The following is a 27,969-nucleotide window of genomic DNA, read 5'->3' as shown; positions in this document are numbered from 1 at the left end:
GAATGAGTGTGTACGGATGTTTCCCAAAGATGGGTTGCAGCTGGAAGGGCATTTGCTGCGCAAAACATATGCTGTATAAATTGACAGTTCATTCCCCTGTGGCGACCCCTGATAAATAAAGGGACTAAGCCGAAAAGAAAATGAATGAATAAATAATGTTACTTTAAAAGTAAATGAAGGTTATACAGTGTGTTGTTAATTGCAGAGCTCCTCTATATAAAAAAAAGAAAAAAGAAGAAAAAACATGCAATTATTATTATTTATTATTATGTATTTTTTTTAAATACAGTTAGTGGTGGAGCCAGAGAGGCAATTGCAGTTTAGGAAGGGACGTGGAGACTAAATAGTTGAGTTTTTAGTCGTTTCTTGAAGACAGCGAGTGACTCTGCCATTCTCAACCCGGGCTCATTGTGGAAACGTAGCCCCGCGGACGTTTCTGCGGACCGCGAGATACGTCCCGGGAGGTACGTATTCGAGCGTTTTTTGTTTTCGCGGATCCGCGAGAGGCCGCTGTGCACGCTTTTTCGCGTCTCGGGCGCCTCTCGCGAGTGCGCGCCGTTCGCGCCAGCGCTGTTCTCGCGTGAAAAGCCGCCAGATCAGCCGCCCCGGCCGCCCTCCTCTTCCTCCTCCTTCCCTAAACCCGAGCGACGATTTGCAAAAGACGTCCAGAAAAAAAAAGAAAAAAAAGCAAAAGCCCTTGTCTTCGATTTTGACCGCATTTTCGGATCCCGCCACATTCTCGCCCTTATTTTTCGGATTCTGTTTTTCATCTTACCTGATTTCTGGAACCGCTGTTCCCCAGACTCAATCCCAGTCGTCATCCCCGCGGCCGGCTCCTCCTCCTCCTCTGGGACCTCCGCTCCGCCGACGCAACGCTGTGAGCTAAGCGGACAAACTGGTTGCATCGGGAAAGCCCTCTCCTCGGAGGCGGGCCATCGGCTGCCGAGCGCGAAGAGGAGGAGTGGCGCCACACCGCCCCGCAGCGTTCACTTGAAAAAAACTAAACGCGTCCGTACATACCTCGGCCACGTAAATCGCGGTCTCCAGAAATGTCCGCGGGGCTACGTTTCCAGAATGAGCTTGGGTTGGCCATTTTGATGCAGTTAGGGAGTTCATTCCACCAACTGGGCAGATTGAACGCGAGAGTTCGGAAAAGTGATTTCTTCCCTCTTTGGGATGGAACCACGAGGCGACGTTCATTCACAGAACGCAAGTTTCTAGAGGGCACATAAATCTGCAGAAGTGAGAGCAGATAAGAAGGAGCAAAGCCAGAAGTCGCTTTGTAAGCTTTGAATTTGATGCGAGCAGCAACTGGCAGCCAGTGCAAACGGATGAGCAGCGGAGTGACATGTGCTCTTTTAGATTCATTAAAGATCACTCGTGCTGCTGCGTTCTGAAGCAGCTGAAGAGGTTTGATAGAGTTAGCTGGAAGCCCGGCTAGTAGAGAGTTGCAATAGTCCAGTCTGGAGAGAACAAGAGCTTGAACAAGGAGTTGAGCTGCATGTCCAGATAGGAAGGATCGGACATATGAAATACCTGAGCTCTCCTCTCGCCTTGCAAATGGGAGGGAACCCCAGGCTCGAGGATCTTATGAGCTCAGGGCTCTCTCCCAGGACAGCATGCCAAACAAGCTTTATAATCAATCATCAGCTAAGTGTGGACTCTTAAAAAATCCTACATTTTCATACGACTGAACTGGTATGAATTAGCCACTAAACTCACCAAACGTGAAATAGTAACGATTCCTCGTGAGAACACCTCAGTGTTGTGTGGCAGGGTTTTTTTCTCTGAAAACACTGTCAAACTGACACTGATTCAGGCGTCTGGATCGGATGAAATTAACCGTTTGCTATTGCACTGTTGCATCCTGTGGACACAACTGGAACAGCAGTTTCTTTTATCGAAAAGTTGGAGCTCATTTTTATACTTTACAGAATTATCTCGCAGGCCGGATTAAACCTGTTTGCGGTCCTGACGTTTGATACCTCTGTTTTAATGGTTTAATAAAACTATTTAGACTATATTATAATACTGAGACCTGGATAAAACTATTGACTCTCAAAAGGGAGAGCACTGTATATATGGTCATATAGCACAGCCCTATACAGCTCTGCATCAGCACTAATCAGCCTGGTGGACGATAATGACTTAAAGATGTGATTGTCTCACATCTGGAAGCAGCTTTTGATGGAGAAAAGCAGAAAGAGCGGCGGATAACAGAGGCTCATTTGCAGAATCACAATCCAGAGGAACTGAGTCTCGCTCCACTGCAGCGCTTTGAAGCCGCCGGCGTTTCGACAGCTAAACACTTTCAGATGTGGCCGTGCAGTTTTACAGCCTGAATAATAGCCATACCTACAACACATGTGCGAGCGAGAGGTCCAGAACGGGGAGAAAAACCTGCTTACACTCACTTCTGCTTTCATTATGTCACAGGAATATCAGGCCGTTCTCACAGCACACTTATTTTTACATTACAGTGACTGGAAAACCAGGCAGCACGGTGGCTCAGTAGTTAGCACTGTGGCCTCACAGCAAAAAGGTCACTGGTTCAAGTCCCGGCTGGGTCAGTTGGCAGTTCTCCCTGTGTTGGCGAGAACTCTCTCGGTGCTCCTGTTTCCCCCACAGTACAAATCCATGCGCTATAGGGGAATTGAAGAAAGTATATTGGCCATAGTGTTTGAGTGTGTGTGTGAATGTGTATGGGTGTTTTCCAATACTGGGTTGTGGCTGGAAGGGCATCCGCTGCGTAAAATATATGCTGGAATAGTTGGCAGTTATACCGGTTATACCAGGGAGTATAGTAGAGAGTCAAAAACATTAAGCTGACAGAAAGTAAAACAGCTGATGGAGTATACACTAACCTGCACATTATTCAGTAACAAGATGAAGACAGTTAAAAACACAAAGCTGACAGACACTAAAACAGCTGATGGAATATAGATTAACCTGCACATTATTCAGACACTAAGGGCCTTATCATACACCCGGCGCAGTGTGGCGCATGGCGTGGCGCAATAGTCTTTTGGTAGTTTTACCTTGGCGCGAGAGGCGTTTTGAGGCGTTTTGAGGCGTTGCGCTACGCTGTTGAAATAGCAAATATATGCGCTCATTTGTGCGCTCATAGGTGTTCTGGTCTAAAAAGGAAGGCGTTCTGAGGCGCACTGCTGGCGCGTTGCTATTTTGAGAAACTATAATAGATTTTTCATTAGACCAAAACAAACCCGGTCTAAACTCCAGCGCAGAGTTGCGCCTCGCTTACACACTGCTTAATACACACAAGAGAGCAATAGGCAAATATCTTTACATATGAAAAATTTTAAATATTAAGGATATATATAGGATATAATAAGAATAGATTTATAATATAAATATAAAGGATTAAAATATTACAAAACATATTATTTTCTAGCCAATATAAATATGAAAAATCACTGCTTTTTGAGCACATTTTTGTTATTATTATTCATTTATTCGTTTGCTGGAAATTAGAACTGAATTTAGAAATAGTTTTGAAACGAATATTTGCGCTTAACAAACAAAATTAATTATTTATAGACTAATTGATGTCTGTGTGTAAAGGTTTCCCTATCCAAGAGCGAAAGTTGTTCCATTATCTCTCATTCTCACGCAGTAGATGCTCTGTTTAACAGTTTTCTGTTAACTGTTTGCTAGTGAAATGCTCATTTTTTCCACTTAGACTTACTTTGCGTCCTGTAAATAGCGAATGTGCTCTTGGCGCGACGCAGCTGACTCTTAAAGGGTCACGAAACACCAAAACACATTTTTTGAGCTATTGACAGTCGTATATGTGTCCCACACTGCTAAAAACACTATTAGGACACCTATATTTCACTAAAAAGTGTAAATTGGTTGTTTTTGCGTTATTTCAAGCAAATTCGTACTTCCTGTTTGAAACGAATTTTTGAAGCTGCGTCACGGTCATGACATAATAGCGTTGTATTCCAGCCTGCAGACTGGGCGTCTGTGCCAGAGTGTGCCTTATTACGTCTTACAGTGTGATGCATTAATGCATGAGTAAGCCTTGGTTCAAACCAATCAGCGCGCTCTATTGTGCAACTTCATTAATATTCATTACTGTCACAGTGTTTAGACGGCAGAGACGCCACGTTGTGTTGGCAAAACAAGCGTGAAGTGTTGCTTTTAAATTTTGCTGCAGTTAAGTTTCGTTTTCATTTTCTCTCTGTGAGAGCTCAGACTCACGTGTGGATTAACAGTGTACGCGACGCGCGACAACAATAACTTACGTGTCTAAGGGGGATTATTGTTTACCTGAGAGCTGTTCTCATCTGCAAACGCTGAGATCCGGATTCCGGATGTAGTCTTCTCTTCAGACGCGGCTCTAGTTGCTGGTGATTGTTCTGTCTCTAACTTACAGATTTGGTAAGTGAGCGACCAGTGCTCTTTGTTTATTCAGTTTGTTCGTATCGAATTAAGTTAACTATTGCACTGAGGGCAAACATGTTAGCACCGCATTTTGTGACCGGAATAACACACGCGGCTTTCTGACGTTACCTGTCGTGTGCGTCTAAGTTTCCGGGAAATGGGGAGTTTTTTTTCTGTCATTCGCCGTGCGGTATCAAACATTGCATGAAAAATACACGCTTAGAGCAGATCCTCGAATCAAATATCGCGTTTGTCGCGAGGGACATGAATGAATTCCCTGAATGACAGAGCCAAACTGCAGTTAAAGTCCACCAGTTAATAATTTGGCAAATAATTCCACTACAGATGTCCATGTAGGTTAAACACCATCTCTTTCTCCTGTGTGTGTATTTTGACTGAAACTCGCGCGTGCCCAAATAGACACTCCCACACCCTCCCACTTTAGTTCCTCCGACACTCCCCCCTAAACAGAGCTGGACACCCCCACTTTTCTGACTTTTTCCAAAGTGGAGGTGTGAAAACACCCTGCTGAAACGAGGGGGTTTCATGGCCCTTTAAAGGGAATGGGAGATGAGACTCTAATTGGTTTATTCTCAAAACACACCTATAACTCATTAAGAAAATAAACTCAACCCTTTTAGACCATGCGCCATGGCGCAAGGCAAATTTCCCGTCCTTAAATTAGCAAAAATGCGTCCTGACACGCCCTGAAAGCGTTTGCGCCCTGCGTTTTGCGCTCTGCGCATGGACCGTCAAAATAGAGCCCTAAATGGTGCCAAACAGTCAAAAACACAAAGCTGACAGAAACGAAAACAGCTGATGGAGTATACACTAACCTGCGCATTATTCAGACACTAGATGGTGCCAAACAGTCAAAAACACAAAGCTGAAAGAAACGAAAACAGCTGATGGAGTATACACTAACCTGCGCATTATTCAGTCACAAGATGAAGACAGTCAAAAACACAAAGCTGACAGAAACGAAAACAGCTGATGGAACAGACTAACCTGCACATTATTCAGACACTAGATGGTGCCAAAGAGTCAAAAACTGATAAAAACTTGGAAAAAACGTGGCGTGACAGTCGAGCAAATAGATATGAATGTAGATGTAATTATATGAATGCACGTATTCACTGATAACTCAAAGTGATTCCCAGTTCAAAGATGAGTCTGTGTTATTCATTCCCAGTTGTTATCTGGGAATAACAGACATGAGAATGTTGCAACTGACCAATCAGACTCGAGTATTCCAGACAGCCATCTAATAATCTTAGATAACAACCGACTTGGGGGCGTCACGGTGGCACAGTGATTAGCACGGTCACCTCACAGCAAAAAGGTCGCTGGTTTGAGCCCTGGCTGGCTCAGTCAGCATTTCTGTGTGGAGTTTGCATTTTTGGCGTGTGTTTCCTCCGGGTGCTCTGGTTTCCCCCACAGTCCAAAGTACAAGTGAACTGAATAAGCTAATTTGGCCATAGTGTATGTGTGTGAATGAGTGTGTATGGGTGTTTCCCAGTGTTTGGTTGCAGCTGGAAGGGCATGCGCAGTGTAAAACATATGCTGGATAAGTTGGCGGTTCATTCCGCTGTGATGACCCCTGATTAATAAAGGGATTGTTGATTAATAAAGGGATGATTGATCAACCGGCTAGATGTACATTATCCCTTACATAACTCACACTGAAACCTTGAAGCATCGCTACAGCGTCTATAACAGGCATGAGATGATAACCGGTTTTAAGGTTTACCGTGGTATGGAAAAGTCGAGATCTATTACAAACATCCAAACATGCTGTAGACGTGAAAAGGGCAGTGACTTTATATCTATAGACAAGTGAGATACCTTTAAAAAAATCTTTAATAAAATAAATCCATATTTTAGAAACTAGTGAAGGCAGCAGAGGTCAGCGATTAATTAATTATATAAATAAATAATTATTCACCTGGCATGTTTACTGTTCCAAAATAAAAATAAAAATAGTGTTCAAAATACTGTGAAACCGTGATATTTTTACCCAGGGTTATCGCACCGTCAGAATCGTATGCCTAGTCTCTAAACGGTGTGTAAACAGGCCTGATGTGAGATGGTAGAGTGAGCACCGGTGGCTCTGGTGTCGTTTGAAGCGATGGAAATGGAGCGTTTGCGGTGGACGTTTACTTACAGGAGAAGGAAACAAAATACCTGAGTCCGGAGCGCCTGTGCGGTGACTTGTTTTTGGCCGCGTCTGCTGGATCTCAGTCAGCGTTTGATCTCGCTGAGCGCCGGCCAACGCAAACAGCAGGAGACTCAAAGGTTATTGCCTTGTACTGTGTAAGGTATGTTTCCATATAAACCTCTAGAAACCTTCACTCCTTCTGCAAGCATTAGCGCTGGCAGGGGAATGTTTGAGGATTTATTTATTTATTTATTATTTTGTTCTGCAGTTGTTATTAATTGAATGTCTGTGTTTTAATCAGGAATATTTTTAAGCAAAATTTGATTGTTTGTGAAGTGTGTGTGAACCAGAAGACTTCATTCATTCATTCATTTTCCTTCGACTTAGTCACTTTATTCATCAGGGGTCACCACAGCAGAATGAACCACCAACTATTCCTGCATTTGTTTTACACAGCAGATGCCCTTCCAGCTGCAACCCAGTACTGGGAAACACCCATACACACACGCACACACACACTAATACACTAAGGCCAATTTAGTTCATCAATTCCCCTATAGCGCATGTGTTTGGACTGTGGAAGAAACCGAAGCACCCAGAGGGAAACCAACGCCAACATGGGGAGAACATGCAAATGTAACCCAGCCGGTCCTACGCCACCCAACCCGCTACGAGCTCTACCAAAGAGGCTAAAGACCCTAGCATCTAGCGTCTGTCACTAGAGCACCTTTAGAGGTCAGAGGAGTGAGGTTTACCTGCACAGCACACACTAGCTGACCTCCTTTACACTCACCCTTCTAAATCTCACTCCCATCCGGGTCCTGGCACCAATGTAACCCCACCGGGTCCTAAGCTACCCAACCCGCTCCGAGCTGGTATCGAACCGGCGACCTTCCGCATGGGATTCGGTTGTTCTAAAGGATGATTTATACTTCTGCGTCAAACGTCGGCGTATGCTACGGCGTTGACGCATAGCCCTTCGCCTTGGCCGTTGACGTCACTGACGTGCACCTCTCAAAAATTGTAGCTACACGTCGCAACAACGCGTAGCGCAAGCTCTGTGATTGGTCGGCTTGGTAGCGCTGACGAGTCTGGGCGGGACTGAGAGCCGCGCGAATGGCGCGAGCGATTGTTTGCAAGTGTGGAGTCCCGTGAATGAGCTCCGGATGGAAAGTTTTGTTCTGTGTTTACCTCATAGTTAAAGTTGTTGCACGTCCACCGGTTCCTGCCTCAAAATGAGCGAGTTTGAGCCACTTGTACATCCCGGAAGTGTTCGGGAAAAGCAAAACAGCAGTGAAGAAACTCGACACAGAGGAACATTTACACCTCACTGCCAACTAGCGTTTCGGAAGTGTAAATGCAGACCAACAGAGACAGCGCGCAGAAGTATAAATGCACAGCTACGGACGTTGCATGCGCCGTGGGTTACGCCGGTCACTTGACGCAGAAGTATAAACCAGGCTTAACAAGGAGGCTAAAGACCATGGCCTCAAGCGTCTGTCGCTAAAGCACCTTTAGAGGTCAGAGGAGTGAGGTTGACCTGCACAGCACTTACTAGCTGGCCTCCATTACACAAACTCCACACAGAAACATTAGCTGCGGGACTCGAACCAGCGACCTTCTTGCTGTGAGGCGAGAGTGCTAATCACTGAGCCACCGTATTTTTGTCATATGTTCTGTATATGTGGTTTATGCATTACTAATAATAATAAAACCAATTTCCTTCAATTTCTGTGTATCTCCATTATTTTGCCTACTTGGTAACACCACAGAAACCGACAATATTCCTACCAAGTATAAAAACCACTCTTAATCTCCCTGACTGTCACCAAGAGAACCACAGGTTCGAGTCCCAGCTGGGCCAGCAGTTTGTGGAGTTTGCATGTTCTCCCCGTGTTGGCGTGCACTCTAAAAACGTTATTTATTTAAGCCAATGGCTGAGTTAAACATATTTGGTGCTTTATTGGGTTACTTTTAAACTTTATTAGTTTATCTATTAATAACTCAACCAGTTGAGTTAAATATTTGGTGCTTTGTTGGGTTACTTTTAACCTTTGTTTGGTTTTTTATTAAATAACTCAACTAGTTGGGTTAAAAATTGAATTTCAACTGATTTAACTGACACAAAACAGCTGTATTATTATACGTAATGTTGGTTTTGCATTATAAAGTTTATATAAGCTCTAGCGCAATAATGTTTTTGTTTTTTTTAGCAAATTACCTCTTCATGTCGTGTTTTTTATATCCGTTTCACCATCCAGGACCATCTTCTAGAAGTGTTTGGATGTGGTTAAACTGTATTGTATATTGTATTGTATTGCTGCTGGACAGCCTCTACAGCACACAGAGCTCCATGCTCTGCTCCATCAGCACATGATTTCTGCTTGCACAGTTTACAATCGTCTACTTTGTTCTGTTTCTTGATTGTTTGTGATTGTTCATTTATTTTAACAAAAGCGTCTGGAACTAAAATGTAATGGAAATAAAGCATTTTCAATATTTTTTGAAAACTGTTTGTTATTTATTTACAGTCATAATTATAAAATTAATAGTAGAACTACTAGTAGCAATAGTAAAACCAGAATGGGAGAAAAATAGCATTTAATCAAGATAACCCAATGCATTGGATTAAATTATATAGCCCAATGCATTGGGTTGAAATAAGCCAGAGTTGGGAAGGTGCTATAATAACACCTGCAGTGTAGATTATTCCTAAATGGAAATGTGATATAGAGGTTTATTAAAGATGTTTGTTAACAGCCTCAGTTTCTTTGCCCAGGCACATCAATCTGTGTTCATATCAGTGTGTTTGATTATGTAATAGTGTCTGAAAGCTTCTCAGTTTTCCTCATTCCCGCAGACAGACACACTAAACCCTAAACCCTAAACTCTGCTTCCTGTCTGAACGCTGAACAAACACTGCAGTGAGAATGAAACAGAGCCGTGCCGCTTCACACAATGCTGCTTTTTTTCAGTGGTTGCGTACTGAAAGAGCTGCAACCTTTTGAGGAGTTTTCAAGTTCTTTCAACTTTGAGCTGCTCTAAATCTACACTGTAAAAAATGTAAATTACTTGTTTTTTTGTTTTGTTTTTTGTTTTGTTGGGTTGGCAAAAATCTGTAAAGAAATATTATAGGAAATACTGTAAAAAAAATCCTGAATCTGTTCAATATCATTTAGGAAAAAATAAAATAATATAAAATAAAATAAATAAAACAAAATAATTTAAAATAAAACAAAACAAAACAAAATAAAATAAAACAAATTAAAATAAAATAAAATAAAACAAAGTAAAGTAAAATAAAACTAAATAAAACAAAACAAAACAAATTAAAATAAATAAAACAAAGTAAAGTAAAACAAAACAAAACAAAACAAAACAAAACAAAACAAAACAAAACAAATTAAAATAAAATAAAACAAAGCAAAGTAAAATAAAACAAAATAAAACAAAACAAATAAAACAAAGTAAAGTAAAATAAAACAAAATAAAATAAAACAAAAAACAAAACAGAACAAAACAAAACAAAACAAAACAAATAAAATAAAACAAAGTAAAATAAAACAAAATAAAATAAAACAAAAACAAAACAAAACAAAACAAAACAAAACAAAACAAAACTCTAAATCTACACTGTAAAAAATGTAAATTACTTGTTTTTTTGTTTTGTTTTTTGTTTTGTTGGGTTGGCAAAAATCTGTAAAGAAATATTATAGGAAATACTGTAAAAAAAATCCTGAATCTGTTCAACATCATTTAGGAAAAAATAAAATAATATAAAATAAAATAAATAAAACAAAATAATTTTAAATAAAACAAAACAAAATAAAATAAAACAAATTAAAATAAAATAAAATAAAATAAAACAAAGTAAAGTAAAATAAAACGAAATAAAACAAAACAAAACAAATTAAAATAAAATAAAACAAAGTAAAGTAAAACAAAACAAAACAAAACAAATTAAAATAAAATAAAACAAAGCAAGGTAAAATAAAACAAAATAAAAAACAAATAAAATAAAACAAAGTAAAATAAAACAAAATAAAAGAAAACAAAAACAAAACAAAACAAAACAAATAAAAATAAAATAAAACAAAGTAAAATAAAACAAAACAAAACAAAACAAAGTAAAGTAAAATAAAACAAAATAAATCAAAACAAAAAACAAAACAAAACAAAACAAAACAAATAAAATAAAATAAAACAAAGTAAAGTAAAATAAATAAAAAAAACAAAAAAAACAAAACAAAACAAATAAAATAAAACAATGTAAAGTAAAATAAAACAAAATAAAATAAAACAAAAAACAAAACAAAACAAAACAAAACAAATAAAAAACAAAGTAAAATAAAATAAAATAAAATAAAATAAAATAAAATAAAATAAAATTAAATTAAATTAAATTAAATTAAATTAAATTAAATTAAATTAAATTAAATAAAATAAAATAAAATAAAATAAAATAAAATAAAAAAAATTAAAGCACAGTAGGGCGAATAATTCAGACTGTATACTCCATTGTAAATAACTGTGCAGCAATTGTGGGAAAAGCAGCAGTGGCGTCTGCAGGAGATCAGACATCATATGTGCGGCGCTGCTGGATCTGATCATACAGTGCTGATCCCTCAGTGTGTCTGCAGCCCTGAACCCTCGACCCCTGAGGAACGCAAGCAAACACCTTCAAAGCGTCTTCACAGCAGAAATGTGCTGGAATAAATAAACACGCCTGCAGCGCTCAAATCTCTTTTTCCATGAAAGCCAGAGGAGGAAGTGTGGAGGAGCAGAGCCAAAGAAAACCAGCTCAAACGCAGAGCAAATGTTCTGACACAAAACACTGCATATCTATCAGAAATGCTTGAAAACGTTAAAATCATTACGTCTGTGAAGCTCTATTATTAACATTTTTTTATTATTATAGTGTCAGGTTTTTTTTTTTTTTAAAAAACACAGTGGCTCAGTGGTCAGCACTGTGGCCTCACAGCAAGAAGGTTGCAGGTTTGAGTCCCGGCTGGGTCAGTTGGTGTTTCTATATGGAGTTTGCATGTTCTCCCCGTGTTGGCATGGGTTTCCTCTAGGTGCTCCGGTTTCTAAACACATGCGCTTTAGAGAAATTGATGAACTAACTTGGCTGTATGAATGTGTGTCTGACTGAGTGTGTATGGGTGTTTCTCAGTACTGAGTTGAGGCTGGAAGGGCATGCACTGCGTAAAACATATGCTGGAATAGTTGGCGGTTCATTCCGCTGTGGTGACCCCTGATAAATAAGGGACTAAGCTGAAGAAAGTGAATGGATTAATGAATGCTTTTTAAAAAAAAAAAATTATTTCATAACCGTCAGGAACAAACATACAACACAATACAAAATATGAAACACAAAAAACTAAAACAACAATGATAAAAAGCAACAAAAAAACAAAGTTAATTAAATTTAAATAAATTAAATAAAATAAAAGTATAGTGTACAGCATTTCTACATCAAATAATTATAAGAATTGACAGAGGAATCAAAAAAAATTCATAAAAATTGATGCATATCTCAGAATTTTTGCGTTTCAATAATTTCACAGTAGAAATAAAAAAGTCAAACTGTTAATGTGGGAGATGATTTAGCAAATTTCTGGAAGAATCTGGCCAAATATATTTTTAAAAGGACAAAACTTATCATTTTACATTATTCATTCATTCATTTTCTTGTCGGCTTAGTCCCTTTATTAATCAGGGGTCGCCACAGCGGAATGAACCGCCAACTTATCCAGCAAGTTTTTATGCAGCGGATGCCCTTCCAGCCGCAACCCATCTCTGGGAAATTCCGAACATTCACACACACTCACTCATACACTACGGACAATTTAGCCTACCCAATTCACCTGTACCGCATGTGTTTGGACTGTGGGGGAAACCGGAGCACCCGGAGGAAACCCACGCGAAGGCAGTGAGAACATGCAAACTCCACACAGAAACATCAACTGAGCCGAGGTTCGAACCAGCGACCCAGCGACCTTCTTGCTGTGAGGCGACAGCACTACCTACTGTGCCACTGCCTTGCCCTATTTTACATTAAAAGATAAATCAAATCAAATCCAGCAAATGTCTTGAATAGATTGTTAATCTCTTTATTTTATTGGCAAAGTTTTACTAACACAAACAGATTCCCTTAGACTATCAGGCTGACTCTTCCATAGCAATCACTGCACACCATCAATATGCAGCATGCACTGCACTTTAACCAATCCTTAAAGCAAAACTGCCTACAGCTATGGGTACACATAATTATTGAACATATCGCTGTCAACACTGCCAATGTATTTTGTTTTTCTTTTTTTGGGAGTATGCTGTTGTATTTTGTGCTGTCTGGAGCCAGCACCTAAGCTTTTCACTCATCATAGCACACGTGCTGCTGACGATGTGACAATAAAAGTGATTTGATTTGATTTGATGAATGTTTTGATGGAATGTGTTGAACAGTGATGATGTCATCATAATATTTGCATACAGAGTCATATATGAGACATAGGCCTGATTTTTTTTAAGATACAAGCATATATATCAGCTACAGACTCCATAAAAACACAGAAGCAGATTTTTTAATAATACAATTTTTTAAATAACATTTTATCACACAATTTTGAGCAAAATAATGCAAGAAAGTTGTTTTTTAGAGAAAAAAAATGCAAAAAAAAAAAAAGTTAATTAATTTTTTGTTTTGTTTTAAAAGCTAGAGTTCTCTGTAGCTCTGAACTGAAATGAAAAGCATTTCTAATAAAATTTCCATGTTTATATAAACATTTTTTTTCCTTTGAAGACTTTGAAGATTAAAAAGTTATAAGCAAACTCTATGGAATGAGAACTGTTTGTTTCTTTAAAATTGCTTTTAATTAATGGCGTTTCAGTGTTACATATTTAGTTTATGCGGAATATAAATGTGTTAAAGCTGCTGTGTGTAAGTTTTTGACTCTTCTAAAGCATAAAAACACCATAATATGTGTGCAGATATTTCAGAAACATGCTCCGTGAACATTTATCTGAAAAACAATGCTGAAGTCAGATGTTCTGCTTTGAACATGTGCGTTACGTGCTGAACATCTCTCTTTGTATTGGTCCCTTTAACCCGCCCATTGCCAGTTTAGCCAATTATAATTCAGCAGCCCGGGTTGCCTTGGTAGAAAACAGAGTATTTCATTCATTCAGTCAGGAAGGCTCTCAAAGTGTGCATCTGCACCCGAAATGCGACAGTAGCTGACTCTGAAATGAGGCGCAGATTCAGAGTTCCACATGAGGTTATTAATTAGCAAATAATATAAATATTACGAAGGTAAACATTAGGTGAGCAGGTCACATTGTAACCCCGTGTCCTAACAACACGCTACATGACGAGATAAGCAGTGATACGCAATTTGGCTGTTTGCACCAGACGAAACATGACAGAAATGTAAATACATATATCAATTTGAGGTGTTGGTTACGAGAAAAACTCCTTTTATTATGGCGAATATTCCTTCTATCGCATGTTGTAGCTTTTGTTTAGAACACGATTTGAATCAGCCTTTCGGCTCAATCGTCAGACTCTCTCCTGTTGGTCGTCAATCTGGCAACCTGCGCTTGCATTTGTTTTGATCCAGGAAGGTAATACCTAATTCAACCACAGGGTGTCAGCTTACATAGTGCACCTTTAATCTAAAAATATTCACAAAAGAATGTGCATCAATCCCAACTGGGTGCTCAGCCATACTAAAAAATATGAAATATATAAAAATGTTAATCTATTTTTGTATTTCTTGCTTGGCTAAGCCGTTTTATTTGTTAATAAATAAAAAAGACATATATAAACGGCAACACTTTCATCCATAGAATCCAATCATAAAATTCGGATTCAAACGTAAGATTGTAAAGATGCATTTGCTCAGCCAAAGAAATGTAAGGAATCATTTTGCAATCGAATCATGACTCATCGACTGAATCAAATGAGATGGTAAAGACTCCTAGAACTACTGGAAGGTGTTAAAAACCTTGAGTCAGAAAAAAAGAGAAGTAAAGCAGTCTGTCAGAGCCTCGTCCAGAACACTCACGCTCCCTAAACAACACCCAGGCCCGGATTGGCTAATCGGGAGGACCGGGAGAATTCCCGGTGGGCCGGTCTGTTTTTTGGCCGCGAGGGCCGGTGTCCCTAGCTGCTTGCACTCTCAGCAGTCACACTTTTTTTTCTATTTATTTATTTGACCATAGCTTTACTCTTTTTAATCATTATTTTACCGTAGTGCCGCTCTTTTTATTTATTTTCTCGCAGCCCCGTGAGAAAAATGCAGCCTGCAGGTTAACTAACGTTAATGATGATGATGTAATGCAACTATCGACCCCAAACAGCGGCACCTTGGTGAATATAAGAATTCGAATAAAATGAATAAAACACCTGCTCAATGAAAATCAAATGATTCACTACATTAATAAATCTGACATCACTTGATCAGAAATCTAAAAATAGGAGAAAAAGATTGAGCCATCAAAAGAAAGTAGTGCTGTGTCTTAAGGGTCGCAAGTCATTAGTTTTTTTTTACTCTCACTGTGATAGCGCTAATGTGGTCCAGTGGTAAGCACATTGCAATACAATGGCACAGATCTGTGATCGAATCTCCCATGAAAATTCAATTTTTTTTTTTTTCGATTTTATTGTTAAGACATAAAATACTGTTAGGGCTGTTGAACATTTGAATTTCTAAAGCAGCAGTTTTCTTGAAAAAGACGTGATAGTGCCATTAGTAACTGAATTGGAATCAGTCGTGAACTGAGGTGGGCCGGTCTGGCTTGAAACTCCAGGGCTGAAAATGAGTCCCACTCCGGCCCTGACAACACCCTTCAGGAGCCCCAGCGCTCAAAGCTGGAGAAGAACAGGCCCTTATCGGCCCCCGCCGGCCTGCGCAGAGCTGCCCTGAGCAGGAACAGATGTGTGCTGAAAGAGCCGCTGTTCTGGAGCCGCATGCTGCTCATTCACAGATCAAGCTCCCGATTCGCCCTCGTCTGAAGCCAAAGTCAAGAGACACAAACTCTTCAAATGCTCCAAAAACCTGAATATTACTCTCAATCGTGACACTGCATATATAATCAGTGTATATATAAAAAATATATTTTAAATAGATATATTTCTATTAAAAAATAAAGACATAAAAGACATTTCCAGTCTGTTGACTTTTATTAATCAACAAATAAATACTAATATATAAAATACTATTTCATCATTAATATTTAACACTGATTATATTTACATATATAAATTCTTATACATATTATATATACACTTTATTAGGCCACTTTATTAGGTACACCTTATTAGTACCGGGTTGGTCCCCCTTTTGCCTTAGGAACTGCCTTAATCCTTCATGGTTTAGATTCAACAAGCTACTGGAAATATTCCACGGGGATTCTGCTCCATATTGACATGATAGCATCACACAGTTGCTGCAGATTTGTCAGGATTTTTGTGGGAGAGCTAGGTTTCTGCCAGAAGTGGTGTTAGTGAGGCCAGGAGGGGGTACCCAACCAGCAGTGTGGGTCCAAATGCCCTAGTATAGCGATGGGGACTCTATATTGCTCAGTGAGCACCGTCTTTCAGATGAGACGTTAAACCGAGGTCCTGACACTCTGTGGTCATTAAAAATCCCAGGCCCGCATCCTGGCCAAATTTGCCCACATGGCCTCCTAACCATCCTCATATCATAATTGGCTTTATCACTCTGACTCCTCAGAAATTATTATTATTATTATTATTATTATTATTATTATTATATTTATTATATTTATTATTATTATTATATTTATAACAATAATCATTTTAAAATAAACATAAAAAATAAACAGTTTCTTCAAACTGCATTAACATGTATAACTTATTTTAATTAATTAGTTAAAGAATTAATCAGTATATATATATATTATTGTTTAATAAAGAGTAATTATAAGCAATTGTACAAATTTCTATTATACACAATTTTATTTATATAACATAAATTTATTTCAGATATATTTACCATAATAAATGACTCTCATCTTTTGCTTGCAGCAAACTGATAGTTTGAGGGGCGTGGCTAAACATATTTCGTCCAATCAGAGTCAACAGAGGAGGACTGCTGCTCCAGTGCACAAAACAGAGATTTAACCTGCACAGATTAACTGCTCACATTAATGAGATTTTATTTCTATATATATAATATCACATACACATTTAAATAGTTAATTCAAAAGGTATATTATGATGTGAGGCGGCGGGCAGCATGGTGGCGCAATAGGTAGCACAATCACCTTACAGGTTCAGTTGGCGTTTCTGCGTGGAGTTTGCATGTTCTCCCCGTGTTGGTGTGGGTTTCCTCCGGGTGCTCCGGTTTCCCCCACAGTCCAAACACATGAACTGTAAAACATATGCTAAATAAGTTGGCGGTTCATTCCGCTGTGGCAACCCCTGATAAATAAAGAGACTTAGCTGAAGGAAAATGAATGTATATTATAATTTATTGTACAAAATTAATGAACAACTATGTCATGATTAATACAGTTATATCAAATTTCTCAGTTTCTCCTCATCGCAGAAAACCCATCAAGCACTTAAATACATCAGGCTGGCGGTTTTGAGCAGGACTATTAAAGCGGCAGTGAAGTTCTGCTCCATCAGCACCAGAGTTTACGCGAGTCAGAGAAAATCAGGAGAAAAGCAGAAGGAGAAAGACGACATTTAATGTGACGCTCCTCAACAGGCCAGAAATCCAGACCTTTCCAAAGCAAACAGCAGCGAACACACGTCCAACTAAAACACCGCCGCTGCTGGAGAAAAGCAGAAAACACACACGTCTGCTGAGGCGAGAAGCTGACCTCTCAAAGTGAAGAGGATGATCCAACAAGTGCACACTGACGGATGTCAAAATTCAGCATCTTCTGACAGCGTGATGATTGATGACATCATCGACGACATCATCATCACCATTATCAATCTAGAGGGCACGATGCTCCCAGTTACAGTGAATTATTAAATAATCATTATAATGCAAGAGTTTAGCTTGACTGTGGTTATAATCAGAAAAAAGCACAACACAGATCCACGTATGTTACTGTACACCACTGCTGCCACTTTTCTGATTAAACTAAACCTGTAATTTACATTTCTAATTTGCATAGGCTGTGACTTAATATAAATATAAATTTCTATGACATTTCATAATTTATATATTAATTATAGAGAATGATATAATAATACTTCATCATAATCAAATATATAAAAAAAGAAATTTCGATTCTACATAATTCTTAACATATTTTGTTTAATTATATATTTTATTCTGTTTTATTATAATATCTTTAAGTATAATTTATTATAATAAGTTGTATTTTAATCAACAGTTAAATTTGTATTTGAATACTATTCATTGTATGTATACATGAATATATATATATATATATATATATATATATATATATATATATATATATATATATACAGGCCACTTTATTAGGTACACCTTACTAGTACCATGTTGGACCCCCTTTTGACTTCAGAACTGCCTTAGACAACTTCCTCAGAGATTTTCCTTCATATTGACATGATAGCATCACACAGTTGCTGCAGATTTGTCGGCTGCACATCCATGATGCCAATCTTTAGTTCCACCACATCCCAAAGCTGCTCTATTGGATTGAGCTCTGGTGACTGTGGAGGCCATTTGAGTACAGTGAACTCATTGTCATGTTCAAGAAACCAGTCTGAGATGATTGAGCTTTATGACATGGCGCTTTATCCTGCTGGAAGTAGCCATCAGAAGATGGAGACACTGTGCTTATAAAGGGATGGACATGGTCAGCAACAATACTCAGGTAGGCTGTGGCGTTGACACCATGCTCAATTGGTACTAATGAGCCCAAAGTGTGCCAAGAAAATGTCACCCACAGACCAGCCCATCTGGCACCAACAACCATGCCATGTTCAAAGTCACTTAAATCCCTGTTGTTTCTCTATTCTGATGCTCACTTTGAACTGCAGCAGATCGTCCTGACCATGTCTACATGCTTAAATTCATTGAGTTGCTGCCATGTGATTGGCTGGCTAGAAATTAGTGTTAACAAGAAGTTGGACATGTGTACCTAATAAAGTGGCCGGTAATTGTATATATATATATATATATATATATATATATATATATATATATATATATATATATATATATATATATATATATATATATATATATATATAAACGTTTTCATTTCTATATAAATATGTATAGTAAATATATAAATTTATTATATTTAAGCTTAAGTACAGATATAAGAGACAATCCAAAACAAATATAGCTTAAGGGGGATAATAATAGTGACCATTAAAATAGTTTAAAAAATTAAAAACTGCTTTCATTCCAGCCAAAATAAAACAAATAAAACTTTCTCCACAAGAAAATATGTTACAGGAAATACTGTGGAAAAACTCCTCACTCTATTTAATATCACTTGAGAATTATTTGAAAAAGAATGAATAGTTTTGCCCTCAACTTTATGTAACTATATATATGCAGTCCATTCCCATTCAAACCCAAGTTCAGTTTCCTGCTTTTTTCCCCCTTCATCTGACTGAACAGCACTACTCGGCCTCTGGCATCACGCTAATGACTTCAAGCCTGACACGCTGCAAGACAAAAGCGGCGTTGAAAAGCTGAAGTGAGCGAGTGTGTGGCAGATGTTGATGTTTCCAGTGTTGAAGCACACTGAGGCTCTGTAAGAATGGAGAGCGCTTAAATCACACACTGAGCCTTCTGTCCGTCCAGCCGGCTCTCCAACAACATCCACAGCCGCTGCTATTTCAGCCACTCGTCTGGATGCTCATTTTGATCTTTCCTCTGAAGCGCCGGCCAGGTGTTTACACAGGTAAGAGCCCAACACCTGCGACCATCCGTCACACACGGCCAGCTCATTCTCTCCCTAACCAGAGCACAAACAAAGCCTGCATTTCTAGGGAGAATCTTTGATCAGCCGAGAGTCACAGTCACGTCATTGTTATTTCACTTTTATAAGAGCGTTAACCCTTGTGTTGGGTCGTTTTCATCCACACTGGGCTGACTTTGAGGCTTAATTTAGTCACAGTTTTCTCTGTGTTTCAGCAAATGGAATGATTTTTGCTGACAAATTTTCTTTTGACACTTATTTTGGGAAAATGAAGACTCAACAATACACTCTGGGTAGATTTAATACCCTTTGGTTATGTTGGGGGCTGTTTTTGCCCCACTGACTTCCACTTTTTAGATTACAAAGCCATGACACCATAATCATGCATTCTTGATTGTTGCTGGTTTTCCCTGTTGGGAAGTAGTAAAACTGGGTAAATAGGGTAGATATGTTAAAAACTGACAAATATCTACCCTGGACTACATTTTTTTTGCAGTTCTTGTTTTCAGAAATCCACTAGAGGGCACTGTGTACATTCTTGACAATCTCAAATACGTTGAGGCTGAGGCAACAGTACGAGGAAGCGCCAGCGTCTTTAAAATCTGCGGTGTGATGAAATTTCGGTTTTGCTGATTAGTATAACGCCAATAAAAGAAAAAACGATGAACAAAAAATAACTGTGCAAGCATTGATTTACACGTATAACCATGACTGCACATCTGCAGCGCATCACCCAGCAAGATCACTGAAGCAGGATCACAGAGAAGGTAATCAAGTCCTCCCAATAGCAACAATCCCTCACTGAATCCTTCAAGCAAACAAACCCAACTGATTCCGAGAGACACATAAAATAAAGGCAGTGCGGGTGTTTAATGCTGAAGATTTGCAGCCGTTTTGGGTGATTGGAGATGTGGGCTTCTGTCATCTTATAAAAGCACTCGATCCGCGTTACAGACTACAGTCTCGCATTTTTCAGCACCGAGATAATTAAGATGGTTTATTTATGTTTACTGAAGTACAAATATGTTTATTTGAAATGGCCAATTTATCTTTATTACCTTCACATGTGTGTTTATTCTCAAAGTGCAGGATTTTATGTGTTCCCCAGTTTGTACATGGGCCACCAGCAGCTGTGAGATTTCAGTGCTCATTTTATTTATACAATACTCTAGGAACTACCGCACTTTTTATGGCTTTTAAGTAAAACAAAATAAGAATTGCAATAAATTATTTTTATTATTTTCTCCTTAACCTCTTACTGTTCCTATTGCCTATAGAAAAACGTGTCTAGCCACGTGAGAACCGAACCGAAAACCGTATTAAAAACCAAGGTATGTATTGAACCGTGAGCTAACTGTATTGTTGCATCCCCAGTTTTTATTATTATTTATTTATTACGTTTGTAGTTAGTTTTTTGTGTTGTTGTTTACATATTTATTTTTTTAATTGTTATTTTTTTTACATTTACTCTGTTATTTTATAACTATATTGTTTTTCTGATGGTCATTTGCCCCTTTCACACATACACACATACAGACCTTGCCGGCAATTTTCCGGAAAGGTTGTATGTGTGAACAGGTCCTTTTTGAAAATACCGGTAAATTCGTTCTGGCTATTTTCCGGAAAGAGAAGTTGTAACATTACCGGCAATTTGCCGGAATGCTGCGCTGTGTGAATGCAGAAGGAAGATTGCTGTAATAAGCGCGTGCACGTCTAGAACGTGCTGACGTGAGACGTCTGCTTTAGCCAATCACAACAGTCAGACGCATTTACGTCCGCGCGCTTTGTGAGAATAAAAGCCTTTGAATATTTTTCCAGACACATTTAGCTGCTAGAAGTTAGTCAGATCACGTTTATATGTTCTTCTTAATGCCAACTGTGTAAATAATCATCAATGAGATGCTTATGATAAGCCGTTGTTTGTTTACCTTCAAGCTTTGCGTGTGCCTGTGAAACAGCCTGTGAGCGCCTGCACACGCAAATATTATGAACATCTCGACATGCGAAAGTGATCCTGCGAAAGTTGTTCACAATATTGATCATCCACAGAGTCTGTAATTTAGTAAAATGTTTACAAATACAAGCGCAGCCGTTTAAAGCTCATTTGTGGTGAATGATGTCAGAATTTACCGGTATTTTGGAATGGATGTGTGAACGCTCTTTTCCGGAAAATTTCCGTAACGTCCTCGCCTGTGTGAACAGCGCTTTTTTCAATATACCGGTAAAGTCGTTCCGGAAACTTTCCGGATATTTACCGGTATCACTGTGTGAAAGGGGCTATTGGTTCTTAGTTGTGAAAAAGCAGAACATTTCTTATTTCCGTATGTATATGATATTGTATCTGCACAAAATGTTAATAAATATATTTGGGGAAAAAAAAGTGGAAAGTCCGCCATTCTCCAATTCTCGTACTGCTCTACAGACAAAAATGCTTGCTGCACACAAACTGCTTCGTTTGCTGTATCGGCCCTGACAGCATCACGGGGAAAAACATGCAATAAACCCTGTGGATCATGGAAACAAATACATACGACCCTTCATGAACGGCTAAATGCTGTGTGCTGTGGGTCTGTGGACACGGTCTCACCCAGTCATCAACATAGGATCCCACAGCTTGGCACTGGCAGGTCTGCTTGCCTTCAGAAAGCACGCTCAGTCATGAATAATTAAGAAGCCGGCTCTTCTCATAGGATAAGAAAACTCAGCTATGAATAATAATGAGAAACCGACGCGTCATCTTTGTAGTTTTGCGCTACATTGCCGATTTTGATCCGCCCAAAAAATCATTTCAAACCCGGAAGCTGAAATCAGCTGACAAAAGCTCAAAATGATCCAGTTTCCCCCACAATTAAAGCAAACAGGTGCTAACATTGTCTTAACTAATGCTCAACACACACACATCTGTTAACATCTCAAAAAAATTACTCGAGGGTTTCTTGAACATTTAAGAGCTCCCTCTGTGAATCTGTAGTCCAAGAAAACCCAGGGGCCCTCAGATTTCCCTTCCCCCAGGTTTCAGGGGCCGACGCGGGCCCTTGAACCCGACCCTCCCCCCGCGCAGCAGCGGCTCCACTGATATCAGAGAGCTGTAATGACTCCGGCTGGGCTCTTTGAAGTGAGGAATCCCTGACAATGAGCAGCAGATCCGGCCCGCGCTAATCTCTACCTGCCTCCCAAATCCTGCAGCGCTGGACACATTCCCTCGCTCCCATTAACTCACAGGAATGCTCCGGGTTTGGGACAAATCAAGCCGTTGAATCAAGTTCAGTACATCACGTCTTTTTAACAAACGAGCATGATGAAAGACATTAAAATCTGGACAAATGTATTAATGAGAGACATTTTATAAAAGCATTTAAAACAGGACGAATGTATTATTATTATGGAAAACATTCAAATCAATTGATTCACAGGAACGCTCTGGGTTTGGTACACTGAAAGATTATTCATGTATTAATATGAAAACCATTCATTGGATTTACTACATTTTTTTAAGGTAAATTGTTTGCAACTAGGGATGCTCAAAAATAATCGATTAAACGTTAACCGAAAGGGTGCGTTTGTACCCGATTAATGGTATCAGTTAAACGATTAAAACTCGTTTTAATTTAGAAAAACTCTACATTTCGAGAATGAAGCGCGGCTGGAAGACAATGTTGTAATGCATTGCTCGTCACTTTAGGAGGAGGCGTAAACACACATTACATTACATTTACATTACAAGTATTGCATATAAATGGCGCTTCTATGAATGTCAATATTAACTTATTTTTTACTTTTATTGCATCAACTTATTAGGCCAGAAATGAAACTACAATACAAAAATGTTTTCTTTAACTTAATGTAATGGTATTTTGGATTGCCACATTTCATCACCAGACACAATGTGGTTCATGTTGAAAAAGATTCTGAGTAACTATTCTTCAGACCAGGATTATGAAAACACTACACAGATTGTGAATGCATTATGAGGGTTAAACTGACAAGCACTAAAAACAGACTGAAGTAACTCCAACAAGCCTTCAATCAGACCACAACAATGCCTCTTTTATCCCTGCAACTCGTCAAGATGCTGTTAACGAGGGTTCAGTTTACTGCAGAATAAACTTGGCAGCACTGAACTCTAATTATGATGTTTCCAGAAATCAGATAAGACCGAGCAGCTCAATCACACACTCATTCTTCAGATGCAATGCTTTTGTTTTTTGTTTTTATAAACATAAATGTGTGCAATTTGAGAAATTGCAGATAAATTAGCAAAATAATGGCCAGAAAAGGCTTTCTGTGAACAAAAATGCAATGCAAAAATATAAAACTATGCTCAATAAGTCATTTTAATCAACATGTTTTTGTTATTTCATTGATTCATGCAGAACTACATTGAGAGTATAGTCACTGTAAATACATGAAATAATAAATGATCGCTTTTAAACTGATGCCGAGTTCAGACTGCGTGATTTTAGCCCCGATTTTGGCTCGCTGACAGGTTTTGAGAAATCACAGACAAATGCCTGAAATCACAGGCAAATCGGTGCTCGTGCACGTGACAATCACACAGTATAAACTATTAATGACGCGCCTCACAGCAAGAAGGTCGCTGGGTCGAACCTCGGCTCAGTTGGCGTTTCTGTGTGGAGTTTGCATGTTCTCCCTGCGTTCGCTTGGGTTTTCTCCGGGTGCTCCGGTTTCCCCCACAGTCCAAAGACATGCGGTACAGGTGAATTGGGTAGGATAAATTGTCCACAGTGTATGAGTGTGTGTCTGAATGTGTGTGTGGATGTTTCCCAGAGACGGAAGGGCATCTGCTGTGTAAAAACGTGCTGGAAAAGTTAGCGGTTCATTCCGCTGTGGCGACTCTGGATTAATAACAGGACTAAGCCGACAAGAAAATGAATGAATGTTACTGTGCAGTGCTTTGGGGTAGGAGTAGACATTAATAATATAGTAATTTTACTGATAATATGAATAATACTGTGATGGTTGGGATTAGACGTTAATAAAATAAAAGTATTGGGTAATTTTATAAACAATATAAACATTTCATATTAACTTAATAACTTCCATCCATAGCTGTATCCCTTTTAGCAACAACCAAACCCACCATTAACTTTCATAGTATTTCCACATGTTCCAGTTATGGATGTAAGCGGCTACCAGTTTCTAACATTCTTCAGAGTATCTTCTTTATTTATTTATTTTTCTTCTGCTTAGTCTCTTAATTCATCAGGGGTCGCCACAGCGGAATGAACCACCAACTATCCCAGCACATGTTTTACACAGCTGATGCCCTCCTAGCAGCAACCCAGTACTGGGAAACCACACTCATACACTACGGCCAATTTGGTTCATCACTCCCCTATACCGCATGTGTTTGGACTGTTGAGGAAATCAGAGCACCTGGAGGAAACCCACGCCAACACAGGGAGAACATGCAAACTCCATATAGAAATGCCATCTGGCCCAGTCGGGGCTCGAACCAGTGACCTTCTTGCTGAGAGGCCACAGTGCTAACCACTGCTAGCCACAGTGTTGCCCATGTTTCAGTTTCTTTCTAATTGAACAAAAGAAGATAGTAATAGACACCACCATCGAACTTGATTGCATATGGTTACCAGTTTCAAACATTCTTCAAAGTATCCTCTTTCGTGTTCAAAATAACAAAAAACAACTCACAAAGGTTTGGAGGGTGAGTAAATAGTCACAAATTTTTCATTTTTGTCTGAACTTTAGGGCAACCGGTCCTTTTATAAAGCGCACACTTGGTTTAATCAAGAGACTCATGCTTTGGTTATTCATTCCAAGCCAAAATTTGACCAAACTCTGACCTGAAATGTCCTCGAATCCACACCAAAACCTTTAGCTTAAAAAGCCCCCTTAATCAAACACACATCTTTCACTTTAACCTCCTTAAATAAACAGCCTGAATGCATCTTATCGGCAGTAAAAGTCTCCAGCGCTCCTGCTCGCAGCTTCAAACAGCCTTTCAGGTACTTGACGAGTGACAAAACACAAATTAGAGCCAAAAGTCTGATTAAATCAAACACTGGACCTGCCCATTAATGACACATGACGTTCGCTGCGCCGCCGGTGGTTTCCCTTCAAGGCCGCTCTCAGATTTTCCCAAATAACTTTCCCCTTCATGCAGAGAACAACTTTTACAAGGCTTCAGAGTGAGCAGGTTAAACTCACATCAGTTAAAGTGATGCAATGCACAAATAATCTGATGCTGCATGTGAGAAACAGAAGAGACTACTGTCCATTTCAAAGAATCAATTTAGACATGTAAGATTGAGTTTGAATCAATGCTTAACAAAGACAAAATTAAATGAACATGAACAAATCAAACTTTAACAAGTAACTAGGTAAAGTTTGAGTCCTTTACGCTCATTACAATGATTCAATTGAAATGAACAGATGAAGAGAGTTAATAATCTGATGCAGCAAGAAACATACGATTCTGTTCAATTTCAAGGAATCAATTCAGAGATGCAAGATTGAGCTTTGAATCGATTCTTAACATCTACAATATAAGCAAAATCCCAAACAAATATTCAACTAACCTGGTTTACTTTGATTCGTTCAAGTTCATTTTAGTGATTCAATTCAGATTACTTTTTAAATGACTCTTTGAAATGAACAGATTAAGAAATTTAATACACACTTTCTCAAAACGGATTCAAACAAATAACCTGTTAATGGTTGATTCAGTTAATTTGAACGATTCAGTTCAGATTGTCTTTCAATTGACTTATTAAAATGAATGAATAATAAATTTAATGATCTGAAGTAGTGAGAAACATTCTGTTCAATTCAAAGAATCAATTCAGAGATGCAAGATTAGGTTTTGAATCGATTCTTAACAAGGACAATATAATAAACACTCTTATTAAACTTATTAAACTTGATTCATTTAAGTTCATTTCAATGATTCAGTTCAGATTACCTTATATTTGATTCTTTGAAATGAACAGATTACGAGACATAATAATCTGATGCAGTGAGAAACATATGATTCTGTTCAATTCAGAGTCAATTCAGAGACGTAAGATTGAGTTTTGAACCGATTTTTAACAGTGACAATATAAATTCATTCTCAGAAAAGATTCAAACATCTAACCTGTTAAAGTCTGATTCGTTTTAGTTCATTTCAGTTAATTTCAATGATTCAGTGAACATGATTACAGATTAAGATGCAGTAAGAAACATACGATTCTGTTCAATATCATAGAACCAATTGAGTTTTCATTGATTCAAAAGTCAAACTTACATTTATTTTTAATGACAATGTAAACCGATTCTCAGAAAAGATTCAAACAACAAGCTTGTTAAAGCTTAATTCTTTTGCGTTCGTTTTAGTTCATTTCATTGATTCAGTTCAGATTACCTTTCAATTGATTCTTTAAAATTAAGAGATTTAATAATCTGATGCAGTGAGAAACATACGATTCTGTTCAAGTCAAAGAATCAACTCAGAGATGTAAGATTAAATTTCAGTTGATTGTCTGAAATGGACCAATCAGGGAAAAAACACAAAAGTTGTATCTGTTAGTTTGATTCATTCTTTTACATTTGTGTCCATTTACAAATTCAGAAATCTTGACTCCTGATTCATTCACAGAAATGATTCAAAACTAATGAGTTGGACTGATTCAGAGACTGACTTTGGAAGGGATTCTTTGACATAAACAGACTGAACCAATCAAAAATCAACAACAAGAAACAAACGAATCATTAAATAAATTCATTCTTGTAGATCTCTGTCTATTTCGATGAACAAATTCTAGGATTTCTAAGACGTGTCTCTATTTGATTCTTTAAAATTGACAGAATGAATCTGTTCACAAATGATTCAAACTAAACAGTGAGAGTGAAACGGATTCAGTCGAGTCAATTTCTGTCCATTTGATTTAATTGATTTAGAGACGGACTTTGTAATGGATTTTTGGACATATACAGATTAAACCAATCAAAAATCAACAACAACAACAAAAGAATCATTGCTTTGATTCATTATTGTACATTTCTATTTATTTCAATAAACAAATTCTGAGATCTTTGAGACGTGTCTCTTTACTTGATTCTTTAAAATTAACAGAATGAATCTACTTATAAATGATTCAAACTAAACAGTAAGAGTTAAACTGATTCAGTCGAGTCAATTTCTGTCCATTTGATTTAATTGATTCAGCTACGGACTTTGAAATAGATTTTTGGACATATACAGATTAAACCAATCAAAAATCAACATCAACAACAAAAGAATCATTGCTTTGATTCATTATTGTACATTTCTATCTATTTCAATGAACAAATTATGAGAAGTCTCTTTACTTGATTCTTTAAAATGAACAGAATGAATCTACTTATAAATGATTCAAACTAAACAGTAAGAGTTGAACTAATTCAGTCCAGTCAATTTCTGTCCATTTGATTCAATTGATTCAGAGACTGACTTAGGAATGGATTCTTTAATATTGAAATTTTGAATCGAT

General features: G+C 38.2%; 2 protein-coding genes and 1 long non-coding RNA gene across 10 annotated transcripts in view; 2 read left to right on the top strand and 1 right to left on the bottom strand.

The window, feature by feature from the left end:
* brd9 (bromodomain containing 9) overlaps nucleotides 1-27,969 on the top strand; it is a 164,175-nt gene that overhangs the window by 49,821 nt on the left and 86,385 nt on the right. The gene's annotated exons all lie outside the window — the stretch shown is intronic.
* The window catches only part of nkd2b (NKD inhibitor of WNT signaling pathway 2b), a 62,947-nt gene that overhangs the window by 20,990 nt on the left and 13,988 nt on the right, over nucleotides 1-27,969 (bottom strand).
* Nucleotides 19,321-27,732, top strand: LOC141378341 (uncharacterized). The gene is made up of 3 exons (XR_012392593.1): nucleotides 19,321-20,979; nucleotides 21,752-24,121; nucleotides 25,581-27,732. It is a non-coding gene; the product is annotated as an uncharacterized lncRNA (long non-coding RNA).

Source organism: Danio rerio, chromosome 16 (assembly GCF_049306965.1).
Source record: "Danio rerio strain Tuebingen ecotype United States chromosome 16, GRCz12tu, whole genome shotgun sequence".
NCBI classification, from domain to species: Eukaryota; Metazoa; Chordata; class Actinopteri; order Cypriniformes; family Danionidae; genus Danio; species Danio rerio.
Note: the sequence above shows the minus strand (reverse complement) of the source record. Positions and strands in the feature narration are given on the sequence as shown.